The 14,656-nt window shown below is 37.6% G+C and overlaps 1 protein-coding gene across 5 annotated transcripts in view; it reads right to left on the bottom strand.

The window, feature by feature from the left end:
* Positions 1-14,656, bottom strand: part of bnc2 (basonuclin zinc finger protein 2) — a 472,589-nt gene that overhangs the window by 188,443 nt on the left and 269,490 nt on the right. The window lies entirely within an intron of this gene.

Genomic DNA, 14,656 nt, shown 5'->3' with positions numbered 1-14,656 from the left:
TCTGGCTTACGTTAGGGACAATGCTATTTCCTCTACTGCAGGAACATGAACACTGGTCAGCTTCATCAAGGTAAGAACTTTAAATATTGCTGCTCCTACCATCAAACAAGAAGCTGCCATCAATGTCAGTTTCTTGAAAAAAGGAAAAATAAATTAATTTATTTTGGCAAAGTAAGGAAGGTTTGACTTTAAATAGTAAAACACTAACAAAACAAAAGTAGTCACATCTCCTGCCTGGCTCAGTGCTAATGTGTGCCTGGAGGATTAGTCCACCAAATGTGAGGCCTTGATTTGTATGAACATGGAATACATTCTCTATATTAATAATTTCCTCTGGAAACAGATCTTCCTTGCACACTCCTCCAAGCAGCACAGGTCATATTAGCCTCTGTTCCTGTCAAAGAAGTGTTCAATATTCTCAATATTCTCTGTTCCTGTCAAAGAAGTGTTCAATATTCTCAATATTCTCATAGCAATGATATATATTCAGCTTTTGTAATTAATAAATAAATAAAAATATCCAAATGTGAAAAATATCAAGGTTGTCTCTGCAAACACCTCAAAATTATTATAAAAATAATATCACCGTGTTCTTTTCAAATTAAATCAGGATATCTTGATAATTTGAAATGGTATATCAAGATTAAACTACCTTAAAACATTTTTATCACAGAAAAGATGTTTTTAAAAAGAAAAAATAGTCAGTGGGTGTAAAATATACAAAAAGCACACAGTGTTTTTGGAGGCAGGAAATTCTGTTCTATGAGTTCCAAAAATCATTTGTAGGAGCCACAGACCTTTACATTTCTGAATACTGGGTTGCTTTTAGGGCCAAGTTGAGTTGGATGGCCTCCCAATCACTCCAATTTTGTAAAGGAGACTTGGAATCAAATTGCTATTCAGCAAGAGCCTCTTGTGTTCACAGTGTATATTAACAGCAGTCCGATAGTTGTCCATCATGAAAAAAGTCAAAATTGAACTTTTACTTATGAGTAGACAAATATCAGATTGTGCTGTTAAGTGATTTGTAGCCTAAGTCTTAGCCCACAGGTAAAAAACTGTAGCCAAAAGCTGTAAAAAGTCTTTGATGTGACTATTTCAGTTGGAATGCCATACCTTTTTTCAACTACCAGTAAAAAAAATCATAGTTCTAGATAGTCCCACTAAAACCCAAATGCTTCAGGGAATCTGAAACGTGAAAATAAGACTTTTAATGGATCAACACCCAATTAATTGGAATAAAAGAAATATGCATAATACAGCAATATCCTTCTTCTGCCTCAGACAAGTCTACAAAACAACTCTTTATTCTATTGAACATTACAGCAAATTGTGGAAATTTCTTTTTCCTGGAGTGGGGTTTACAGAGAAAACAATTCTTTTGATTTACTCAAATGGCTACACCTATGCATATCATTTACTTATCCAACAATATGGACCTTTCTATCCCAAGAATTAGATCATCCAGCACTTAACTATCTTGTGATAAATGTGTGTTGTTTTACTTAGTTTTGTTTTATGAGTTCGTCAAAGACAAGCTTGCCAAATTAAACCTTTCTTTGCTACTTCAGGCATTTGTTTTTAGACCAAAATATAGCAAAAAAAAAAAGCTAAATCAATCAACTAACAGGAAACGAAGAGGAAGCAATTGAAACTGTATAAAAAGCATCAGAATTACATTAGCAGTCATTCAGAGCAAATACCACATGTATGCAGTTCTTGAAACAAAGGCCCACTGACACAACCAACTTTCACATGCACTTCACAATCAGATTAATTATCAGATATTGTGTTATTCAAATATTCTTTATCCATATTATAACTTATAATCTTTGTTGTTGATGTGATTGTGGTGGTGGTGTGTCTTAAAAACCCATTGTTATATATTCAGTTCTTCCAGGTATCTGAAAATGAAGGTTGAAATCCTAAAGATTTATGCCAGGGTAGAAGCCAGGCTAAGCTCAATAGAACAACACATATGCAATTGCAGCATGTACATGATGTAATAGTTTGAGCATTGAACTACAGCTCTGGAGACCAGAGTTCAAATACCCGCTTGGGCATGGAAACCTCATTTGATGACCTTGGGCAAGTTACATTCTCTTCGCCTCGGAGGAAGGCAAAGGCAACCCACCCTCTGTGCAAATCGTTCCATAAGTCCCATCCTATCGCCCACATTCAACACTCAGTATAACAAGCTGGAATTAATTTCAAAGCAGATTTAGTGAGGCACAATTGTATTTCTTGTGAAACAAAATTACAAGAAGAGGAGGAATGAGGGATGCTGGGCAGATAGTAGGACAGCTGAACTGACAAATGATCCAGAAGTTATTTTGGGTGAGGGGGAGGATTGGTTAGTTGTGGTTTATGATTAATTTTGGGAAAGCAGTGCACCAACTATTACAGACATAGCCATTTAAGCACAGGTGGCCTGGCGGGCTCAAGCTACATCAATGCATTCAAATGCTAACCATGTCCTCCTACTTATCTACTCACGTTTATGGGCAGCTTACTTCTGAGAAGACTTATACATTGCTTGTAGCATTAAACAAGATGAAGGTGCTGCCTTGTTGAAGCTCTCTCACATCCTATGTCCTCACTTCCCACAAAAGCCACTCTTAGTCTACGCTAGTCCCCACTTACTTATAGGTTCACTTTCTACAATTTCAGCTGCCCACGGTCAACCGTGGCATGATAATACATATTACACAACCCCCCACCCTTATGTTTTTAATGTAATTTATGTTATTAGTGCAACTATGTTTTATTTGTGTATCTGTATACCTTTTTTATTTAATTTCACTCTTTCATTTGTTGTAAGTTTAGTAATGTTATTTTGTATTTATTCTATTAATTTGTTAGGTTTGCATTTGTTTATGCCATTGAATGGCCATGATTTATGGCCTTTTTGTATGTAAACCGCCCTGAGTCCCCCTGGGGAGAGAGGGTGGTCTATAAATAAAGTATTTATTTATTTATTTATCTGTAAATTCACTTTCTGCATTTTCAGTTACACGCAGCCTTAAAATATCACCGGTATAGAGTTTAGTACTTTCAGGCATCTATAGGGAGTCTTGGAACATCTCTCCCATGTATGCGAGGGGTTACTTTAAAAGTGAACACTATTTGATTTTTTGTGTAAATAAATGAATAGACCAGTAAGTGCATATGAGGCAGAAAAAATGACTTTGGAATTAGAAAGCCGGGGTTGAGCCTGTGAATCACACTGTATTTATTAGCCTGTCATATGAAAATCACAACCAGATATCAGCACTGAATTCCTAAAACACATATGCATCCTTGGAAAAGTTGGGTTAGAGAAATGAGTGGGAAAACTCTAGTTACTCTGACCGTGTTATCCTTTATTTTTGCGACTAACTTGAAAATTCAGTGCCTTGGTTACTAAAGCAAAAAGATAAAACACCTATTTGGAGAGCAAACATAAATTTACGCTGTGGGTAGTTTTGCCTGAACTTGATAAGGCTTTTGTGGTCTGCTCCATTAGAGACAGAAACCCTAAACTTACCATGAGGGATAATGATTGCAACATGGGGGAAATTAGCGTCCACGTTATTTGTTGGCATTTATGTCCAGCTCCCTCGGTTGTCACATGGTCCATGAATAAAGCACTTCCAGAAGAGAGAACAGGAGGGAGGGAGCAAAGGCAAGGGAGAGAGAAACTTCACCCAAGATCAAACTGTGCCTGGTGACAGCAGTGTCCAGGCTATAAGTAATGTTCAAAGGGTTTAACAATGCCTGTGACTGATCATTCTCTTTCCCTTGCCATCACCTGCTGATTTTGTCCAGGTGTTTTATGGCTATCTGGAGGCTCTGGAGAACAGACAGAAAGAAGACTTTGCCAATTTCTTTTGTCTGGGATTGCGAATTCCTTACACAGATGGTGGACAGCCAAGCACCAGGCTCATTTGCCTTTACCCTCCAAAAAGAAAAGGATGGGAATGATCTTCTCTCTCCCCAAACACGATCTGAAATGTGGTGGTGGTTAAGAATCCAGGGGAAAGGGCATTTTTTCCCATCCAAATGAGAAGATTGAACTTTTGTAGTATGGGTTTTGTTCTTTTCAATTATATCAGAAGCAAGACAATAAAAAACAAGTATTTTTACAAACAATAAGCATAAGCATAATAATTACTACCATTCACTTGAACAACTGAGGTAGCCAACACAAGTAGATGCTATAATCCTCCAATATATTTAAAATCATATTTAGAGTAAAATACACTCACAGTTTTGCTGTCACTTACTAAAATGGATTTTCAAGCTAAATCTAGAAAGAATATTCTGCCAAATCAAAAGCAGCCTAAAGGGTCTTTCTGGATTATCAGTTCTTAAGAGTGATAAATGTGCAGTTGTCACCCATGTGTTGTGAGCAATCCAAATATCTTCCCTCAAGATTGCTCTTTCACTCTGTGTGGATATCGTATTTTCTGAGAGTACAATTTTCAACATTTTATGACATAGAATAAGGATCATTTTTGAGATAAGACCTCCCCAGTTTCTGAAATTACTCTGTGTAGTGTAACTGTATCACAATCACTCAATATTGTACATTGTATTTTATTTATGTAATGGTAACACACACAAACTTGAGAAGTGAGACACCTAGTCCAATGTATCTAACATGCTATTTTGTGAATTTCATATACATACATACTTTCATACATATTAGAAACTGAGCAGTTCTGTTCTACCAGTAGAATTTCTTATACAGTTGGGTGAATAAAGTGAAAATAGCAGAAAACCATTAGGACTTTGCTTTTGGGGAGACGAATAATGTCCTGCATTTATACAGGATTACTTGCTGACTGTATCTGAACAGGATGACCTAATTATCATTTCATGATTTTTGAAAAGTTTAAACATGCAAGAATTAAATAGTTAAACAATAATTATTCATAACAAAATTCTGAGTTAATTTTTAATTTTTGGTAGAACTTTAGCATTTCACTTTTTCTGATTTTTTTTAAATCATAAAACAGTGCAATACAACACAGTATTTCACTGTGCCTCTCCTAATTCTCATGACCATTCTAATAACAGAGTAGTCTGGATCAAGCAGGTTCAAAGAACTTTCTCTGTATCCATATACCAGTTAGCATAGGTAAAATTAATGCAAATTATTAGAATGTTGACTTTTCTATTTAAAGCATTTAATCACTTTGGAAATATCAGTATCAAAAACTAATCATTTTTAAATCTGAAATAAAGCCTAGATTGTTTTAACTGTAAACCTGATATATTTTAATGATAAGCATCCACAAACAGAACTCATCAGGATGTGAAAGAGCAGTCAGGAGGGAAGGGAAGTTTTCTAAAAACTTCGAAAATACCCAAGCCACACAAGTGAAAGGTGTTTCTTTAAAATGAAGACTGTTTTTTTTAAAGTAGACATACTCACTATAACATGGGGATCTCATGTTATAGTTTTTCTCTCTATTCACTAAATTAAAATAATAAAGAGTTTATTTTAAAAAAATTGTAAGATTGAGCCAAAACCCTAATAGCCTGAAGGCAAATATTTTTGTTTGGGCTGGCTGCAAAGCTTTATAAAATCAGTTCATTATTTGAAAAATTTGATTTGCAACAGCGTCATTATTCACAATATTGCATCAGGTAAATTGTACCACTGATACCAGCGAATTCAAATACTGAAATCAAACCGTTGTTTGCCTGATGAAATTGCATGCTGACATCAAAAAATATTGCAAAGCTCTGTGATCTTCTTCAGACATCATGCTGAAAAAGGTTTAATACAATGTGAATGAACCTTGGGTAGCAAAGGGCTATTTGTATTAATGAAGGCTTCCTGTACTGCAAGCTGTTATGATAAAACTTATTTTAGCATAAAGGCTAAGAAAATTGATATCCATATTTCTTGTGGCCCTTCAAAAGCTTTCTCAAGAACAATACTGTCTAATCTACAAAATAACGATGACCAACTGGCAATTTAGAAACTAAATCCAGCCCCCAAAACATTTTTTCTAATTCCCACTCATATAAGTGTGGTAAAACTATTTCCACAATTTCTGTCATAAGGAAACAAATGGGGGTGATCAGGAATCAGAATCAAACGTGTGTGGTAGTTATATTATGGTTAGGGAAACTTAAACACAGGATGCCTTCTTTCAACTTAAAAAGATTTTTAAGTTTCTCAGAATTCCACCAATGATTTCTATATTGGGTTGTGTGACACCATTCCTCCACCAACAGCTTCCTGAATTGTAAATTCATCCATTTCTCAGTGCATATATTTGTCCTATATATGTACCTTTTTATTATATATTTGATACACACATATATTTTTATTCTCATTTACTGGTGCAGAGTTCAAAAAAGAAAGAGAAAAGATTCGGACACTGGTCATTTCCTCCCAATGATGAGAAACTGAAAGATAGGTGCATGCTCCATTAACAGTCTCACAGACCACAAATTGGATAGATTTGTAAAAAATCTTTTATGTGATTTTTGCCATATATTCAGACATTCATTAGACTGACAGCTTGATCTCATTTCAGTACTCACTTAGGTACTTCATACAGCATTCTCCACTACCGCAGGTGCTTAGAAGAAGAAAATATGTGATGTGGCACATATGCCTCTGTGTCTCTCAGCATCTGTCCTCAGAGATGGTTGCTTCACTTTGCATAATGGAAGGCTCAATCCTATCCATTACTGAAGGAAACTTTGGGCCCTTCTACACAGACTATATAATGCAATTCGGAGCTGGCCTGAGGACGGCGTTTCGACAAAATGTACACCGCATGCTGCAATGCACATCAATGCAGAAAACAGTGACTTAAAAAACAATACCGAAAAGCCTGGAACAATCCATCAGAACAGAGTATATCTCATGCAGCACTCAAGATCCGGACCAGAAAAGCACTTGTCAGGATACCCCTGAAGTACTTAAACCAATGAAACACAAATGTCTGGAAAGTAAACAATTATTCCCTTGGGAGAAGAAATCACATAACTCCCGTGAAAACTCTCAACGTACACTCATTTTTTCATGTATTTCCTATGCCCTGCCACAGTCCAGCCCTGATCCCAAATGGACATGGATACATGCATCAGTGCAGTGGACTAGTTGGGGGTGGGTGGGGGTGGACTATCATTTTCTAGAAGCTGTCTAGCTGCGAATACTGGAGAACCTGGGTTTGGTTCTGATCTGCATTCAGTGGATACTATTGCCAGCATCCCAGCCTTCAACCGTTTTTGGGAGTGTTTATGTAGACACAACACAGTGAAACTGGTTCATTAAAATCTACTTCCAAACTAGATTACAGTGTCTGTGTAGAAGCACACCCAGTAAAGGTGAGAAGATGCAGTATAGTAGTGCAGATTCAGGGTGCATCTGAACCATGTTTGCACAACCTGTAGCCCTCCAGATGTTTGGGATTAAAGCTCCCAGAAGGCTTAGTCAGTTATTCTGGGAGCTGAAGTTCAAAACACCTGGAGGGCCACAAGTTGTGCAGGCCTGATCTAGACTATAGAATTAATGCGATTTGACACCACTGCCTACCATGGCTCAATGCTATGGAATCATGGCACAGGTAGTTTTACAAAGTGTTTAGCCTTTTCTGCCAAAGAGAGCTGATGCCTCAGGGAACTATAAATCCCAGGATTCCATAGCATTCAGCCATGGCAATTAAAGTGGCATCAAACTGCATTCATTCTACAGTACAGATCCACCCACAGTACCCCTTTGCTTCTAAACAAACAATATAGAGAGGGAGAGGGCGGCAAATGGGCAGACATGCCATGACTTCCTTCTCTCTTGTCGACTGCCTAGACCAGAGACAGGGACCTTGCTGCCATTTCCACTGACAGTTGTATCATCTGTTTTATTTTTATTTGTTACTCATATTCTTTATAGACTTCCTGTCAAGACACTGAAGGAGGACCGAGTGAGCAGTTCTCTCCTTGCTCACTTGCTGCTCTGCACTTCTGCCTCCCAGGGCTGTTTCCTGTTCTTCTGCAGAATGGGATGAAAGATGGGGAGAGGCTGAATGGCAGAGCAAACTAAGTAAGGGAAGAGGGTGTTGCATACAGAGCACAGTCTGCTGGAGAAGATTGTTTAAGGAAGTAGTTGATGAAGCAAAAGAGATTCCTGCAACCAAAGGACAATTCTAGTCCTTTTCGCAATACAGTTTTGTGTCTTGTAGATGTCCATGCATCAACAATTAGGATATGCTAAGAGAACGTGAAGGGTTGTTTTTTCATCTTAAAACCAACATGTGCATATATGGAAAGAGATCTCTGTAACAAGAAAATATTATGGTTTTATTACTGTATACCAGTATTTCAATAATTCAATTCTCACTTTGAAAAGGTTTTGCTCAGAAGTCTTACTGAGAGAAATGAGAGTGTTGTTTACATTCTAAACAATATACAGAACATATCTAAAATCTAAGTAATTTACTGTTCTTTTTTACTCTAACTTTAGACAGCTAGCAATGAAAGAGCCAAAATCACTGTTGAAATAGTGACAACAGCTTACTTTTAGCTATGAATCAATCTGCAATGCCAAGAAGTAAAACATACCAATTAGCTTGCTAATCCTCTTTATGTAAACAAAAGCCATAGTATGCTTAATTCCATTCAAACTATTATGCTACTATTTCTTACCATCTTAGTAAATACTTTTTATGGCTTGTGGTTGTCTTTTATGATTGATTCTCTTCCGTTATCTTAAACCAAAATCTCTTTCTTATGGTTAGTCGTTCCTGAAGAAAAACATCAACACATCATCTGCCCTTGCCAAATAAAACTGTTATGTTTTCTAGCCAGAATTTTCATGGTTTATTTCAAAAGTCATCCTCCTTAAAATACAGACACATAAATACCTCTAGTCAAATAAGTTTTGTACTGCAGAAATATCTATTCACATTCAGTTGTTTAAGAATCATATTCTGTTTATTAAAATCAATGAAATCTATATTTTTGCCACAAGATCTCCTTACCTCCTTTGCTAGCTAAACAGAACTACTCCTAATTCTGCATCACTTTAGCAAATAAATTCTGTAAGGAAGTTCCCTCCTACCTAACAGCAGGCATTTTCAATTGGTTGAGAGCACAAATTTTAAAATTAGTACTTTAAAACAAGTAGTCCATAACTGGGCAGAATAATCAAACATGCAGTCCTGTTTTATTCAGCTGTGCAAGATAACAATAAAAAAACTTGAGCAAAAACCAAATCTCCAACTTATTAATTGCTCCAAATAACAAAATAGATGTGATGCATGTGGTTAAAATCAGCATTATCTTTCTGTCCCTCAACCAGAAGTGAATCAGAGAAACAAAATCTGTTTAGCCCTGACACTGTTGTAATCCAGCCTCTGTTTCCTTATTTTCTTCGGGACACAGAGCAACTCTCTGCTGGGCAAGGCCACCTGCATTGATTACTCCTCAGTCTCCACCCACGGAATATGAATATGAGCCAATGGTAATGAATCAGAATTCCTTCCAACATAAACTTCAGCTCTTTTTCAATCTGTCTAGGACTGCTTTCCTCCTATTTCATCTCAAGATAAGACAAGGAAAGGTTGGAATAACTATGAAAATCAAGAAAGGAGGGAAGAGAAAAGCGAGAGAGGAGTGGGGAAGGCATAATGTGAAATCACGGCTCTCTTTTCTGGGCAATTGTGGAAACTATAATTTAAAAAAGTAAACTTTTCTAAGCTCCAGGTTTGAATGAAGAGCTTGTAGAATCAAATTCAGTGCTTTTGTGGCAGCAACACGTTGCAAACATGCAAACTTCACACTTCTCCACACATGCAGAGTTTATAGACCCAAAATGCGGTAAAGCATATTATTGTTTTCTTTCTGATCAATGGGGGTGCAACAGACATTTTTTAAAAAAAACAAAGGAAAGTCTGGAGCCCAGGTGTAGCCAGCTGTTAGGCACAACGACTGTCCTAAGTAAAGTGGGATGCTTCTCGAGTTAACTACTTCAAAATACATCAGAGAATGCATCACACCTGACTACTCATCTTCCCGCAGCTACTGCCAACTGAAATCATTTTGGGCTGAGACTTCAGGAGGTGGGGGAGTTCAATCTCATGGGAATTACATCATCTTGTAATGGATGAAGCACATATAACCCCCCACCCCCAACATAGTGACTAAAAAACTGTAACAGATACAAGGGTTTGCTTTGCACCAGATGTACTTACTGAAAAATGACTGCATACACCCGGCAACATTTTCCAGCTTGCATGCGAGCCTAGGAAAACCTTTAAAAGACTTGCCGAAGTAAATTAACTCCACGGAGGTGAAACTTTGTTTTTCCACACGTGCAGAAAATATGGTCCATAACTGAGAAAGCATTTTAGAGCCCCCTTCAGTGATAAACGTGTATCTCAGCAAACGCCGGTCAGAAGAGTGTAAAAAAAGAAAAACCTACCACTAAACCAAATAGAAACAACATTTCCAGAAGTTTCAGTCCTAATTTAGATCCCATTTGTGGCAATAAATGGAACTTGATTTCTCATAAATGTGTTTAGAATCGGTCTCAAAAACAATGGCATGATTGTATTACCTGCAGAAACATTACAACTAGCTATTTTGACACACATACATATGTACCCCTCCTCCCCTGCTCGAAAACTCTGGCTATGTGAATAGCAGGAGCCTGGGAGCAAGTTTTGATCATGCAGACATTCCTCATTATTTCAAGTCAGCTAGAACAGCAATTGGGAAACAGGGGTGAGAAACAGGGCCTATGGACTGAAATCTTCTACAAGGCACATTAAAAAAACAAACAAACCTCGGACTACTGTACCCCATGTTCCATTCAGTACAGATGTCTTTCTAGTGCTTCCCAGCATCTTTGTTTGCTTAATCAAAAATGACAAAAGAGGTTTTTGGGCACGACTCTCTTTTTAATCATCATGCTGAAGAAGGTCAACTACACTGGGCAGAATACATGTTGAAGTGTTCAGTGGCACAGGTCATCCTAATAGAGACTGGAGGGATTCCTTGCCATAATATAAACAGAAAAATTGTTTGCTCTTGTTTTGAGAATAAGCTCTTTAAAGGATGCAGAAATCTGCTGGGTTCTAATACGTAGTACTTCTTGCATTATGTGAGTGGCAGAAAGTAGTGATTATGAACAGCAATTTAAGAAATGATTTTTAAAAAGAAATGTTTTGCTATTCCAGTTTATTGGCTTCAGACTACAGATTGATGTACGCCTTCAGCTGTAGGATACTGCACCCATACCTGGGTAGCAGTTTAATTGGACAAAATGTGGATCATAAGCATCCACCAGGTCCTTGAAAGGTAAAAAAAAACAAAAAAAAAACAATTCATTTCCCAGCTACAAAACTAACATCCTCCATTTTTTTTACCCCCAAATGCCTATGGGCCATGCAGGTTATTTTGAGAAATCTCTTACCAGATTTCTTTCATCTAGGAGAGGTCTTTTTTAAGAACAGAGATTTGGAGGAGGGGAGGCCTCTCCTGGCAGGTTTCCTGAAGTTAGTCTCCTTCCTTTTATATTATTATGATAAATAAATACAAAATTGCTATTGAGAACTTTAAAAGCAGTTACATGCTTTCTAGAGAGCAATTTCAATGTGCATTTTGGGCATGTTCCACCATGGCTGTGCAGACCTCCATAGGGAAATTTTAACAAAAGAATTTTGCTAATATAAATATTGCATATGCTAGTGATCATTTTTAAAAATGGGAAGAGTGGGAATAGGTTTTTTTTCTGTTTGTTCCTTCCTTTTTTTTTTTTGCTTGACCTCTCATTTTTGTCCCATGGATTTAGATGAACTGAAAATTACCCTATTAATATTTTTAATGTGTAATATATACATGTCCGCTGCTCTAAAATAACTCCAATTCCGCCATGGGTTAAACATTGCTATCCAATGAGTAACACAGAAATATTTTTATCAACATATATTACTTCTTTAAAAAACACTACTTTTCCTTCAGAACTGCCTCCAGTGTCCCAGGAGGGAACTGAAATGCAGAGTAGAAATATTTTAATAATATTAATCTAATAATTGCAGGACACCCCCTCCATGTTATGATACAACTTCCTTGTAGGTAATTCGCAACACACATTTCACCACTCATATAATAGCCAGTTTGTTTTAAGATTCTTGGTCTAGCTTGTTGCATGCTTTCTTCCTATTTCATTTTTTTCATGTTTTACTTCTTCCCAGATTCATTTATGGTTATAAAGAAGAGAAGGGGGATTTATGTTGATAATTGTTACTAGTTATAACTAAATGACCTCTGCTGAAAAATAAAGAATTAAGTCATTTGTCTTATGAGGTATTGTGGACTTTTTATGGCATACAATTTAGCTAATAACTCGTTGAGACCAATCTTTAACAAGTCACATATTTCCATTGTCCCTTCACCCCCTGCTTATGCTTTTACCACATCCTAACAAAAACATGACCAGAACTGGTGAAAAACATACGGTTCCAACTAATGAATCACATACTTTCCCGCAAGTACAGTAAGTACTACCAGCTGTGACAGTCTTGCTTTGGCAGTGGAACCAGTGCAGTACAAGGCCGACACATCTGAAACCAGCTGTACTGAAAAACCGCAAGCAATATAAGTCCGTCTGCCTTCTCAGGGGCTTCTTTGTCTCTGCCTGTCTCTCTCTGCTCTGTCCCTAGGATTTACCAGCCATCTTTGTTTTGACAGGGCTCCGAGTTTCAAGAAATTTCAAGGGGGGGGGGGGGGGGGGTCCGCTGATTCAGGAAACTAAGTCTCCGCAAAATGATAAGGAGTTCTTTGTCAAATGTGAGCACACACCAGGAATTTACAAGAGAAAATGTACAAAATGATGTGCTCTCTACTGCTGGCAGTTTCTGCTATAACATCAGCATGCTTAGATTGCCACAGTTCCTGCTTCACACTAGATACGTCCCTGTGGTGGGGGTATTAAAAACTGTTTCAAATGTTTACAGACAAAATATATGTGCACGATTAGACTGATCTAACATGATGGTTTTCAGTCCTTGTTTCTATGTCCAAGATAGATGCACACATTTGTGTGAAACTGTGCAAAGGAGACAAGCTGTGTAACGCAGCCAGTAAACAATAAAGTAACTGAATGCTAAGATGTCCTTTACAATGGAGTGGCCCATGTAACTTCCCTGAGACACTCAATTTGCTTCAAAGGAATTACTCATGAATATGTCTAGAAATTTAAGTCAAAAATCAACCTTGGATTGACCTGGGTCAACCTATCCACAGATTGATGTATTGTACTTTAACTCTTAACAATAATAATAATAATTTATTTGTTTGACCAGTCATATGACCATTTCAAAGTGCAACACAAATAAAAACAAGGCAAAAAGGATGGGAGGACAGCAGCTGACCTTCTGTTTGCTGTCAGAATCTTATTTTCCTGATTCTTCTTTCAGGAAATGTACTCTTTTCTTGGATAAAAGCTTTCAGGATAAAAAGGCTTACTCTGTTTATGGTGGATCTCTCTTGTCCTTGCAAGAGGACTGTCAGAAGATCATTTCTGTTGGGGGACCTAAAATTAGATAGTAATGGATGTAAATATCTGTGTCGAAGTTCAGCATATGCTGGGCAGTCAATCAAAAAATGTTTGATATCTTCCACTATTTGTATTTTATTTAACTCTTAAAAAAAGGATCATCCCATTTTCTGAGTAGAGTGATCAAAAGCTCAGTTTATCTTTGGAGAACTTAAAAGAAACACTGCGCCTTTGAGTCTCTCTGCAGTGACATGGCTTCTGGTCTTTTTGAATGGATGGGTAAAGAAATGGCAGCAAGCACCGATGTTTTCCCATCTCCACAGAATGTTTTCCCATCTCCACAGAATGGTCTTATGGAGATCCATGATTTTGCCCCCAAAAGCTGCCCTTGGTTTATAAATGAGGTCGGTATATACAGTAATGGAGCCCTCGGTGGCGCAGCGGGTTAAACCGCTGAGCTGCTGAACTTGCTGACTGAAAGGTTCAAATCTGGGGAGCACTATGAGCTCCCACTGTTAGCCCCAGCTTCTGCCAATCTAGCAGTTCGAAAACATGCAAATGTGAGTAGATCAATAAGTACTGCTCTAGCAGAAAAGTAATGGCGCTTCATGCAGTCATGCCAGTCACATGACCTTGGAGGTGTCTACAGAGATGAGCATCAACCCCCAGAGTCGGGCATGGCTAGACTTAATGTCAGGGGAAAACCTTTACCTTATATACCAGTGGTTCTCAACCTGAGGTCCCCAGTCGTTTTTGACCTACAATTCTCAGAAATCTCAGCCTGTTTACTAGCTGTTAGGATTTCTGGGAGTTGAAGGCCAAAAACATCTGGGGACCCCAGGTTGAAAACCACTGTTATATACAGTAACACTGATTTTTATTGAGGGCTGTCATCAACAGCTCTCCCTTCCAGGTCCAGACAAAGAAAGGATACAGTAGAGTCTCGCTTATCCAAGCTAAACAGGCCGGCAGAAGCTTGGATAAGCGAATATCTTGGATAATAAGGAGGGATTAAGGAAAAGCCTATTAAACATCAAATTAGGTTATGATTTTACAAATTAAGCACCAAAACATCATGTTATACAACAATTTTGATAGAAAAAGTAGTTCAATACGCAGTAATGTTATGTTGAAATTACTGTATTTACAAAT

The sequence above is a fragment of the Anolis carolinensis genome, chromosome 2 (assembly GCF_035594765.1).
Source record: "Anolis carolinensis isolate JA03-04 chromosome 2, rAnoCar3.1.pri, whole genome shotgun sequence".
In the NCBI taxonomy this organism is placed as follows: Eukaryota; Metazoa; Chordata; class Lepidosauria; order Squamata; family Dactyloidae; genus Anolis; species Anolis carolinensis.
The sequence above is the reverse complement of the archived record's forward strand: the minus strand, read 5'-3'. Positions and strand labels throughout refer to the sequence as shown.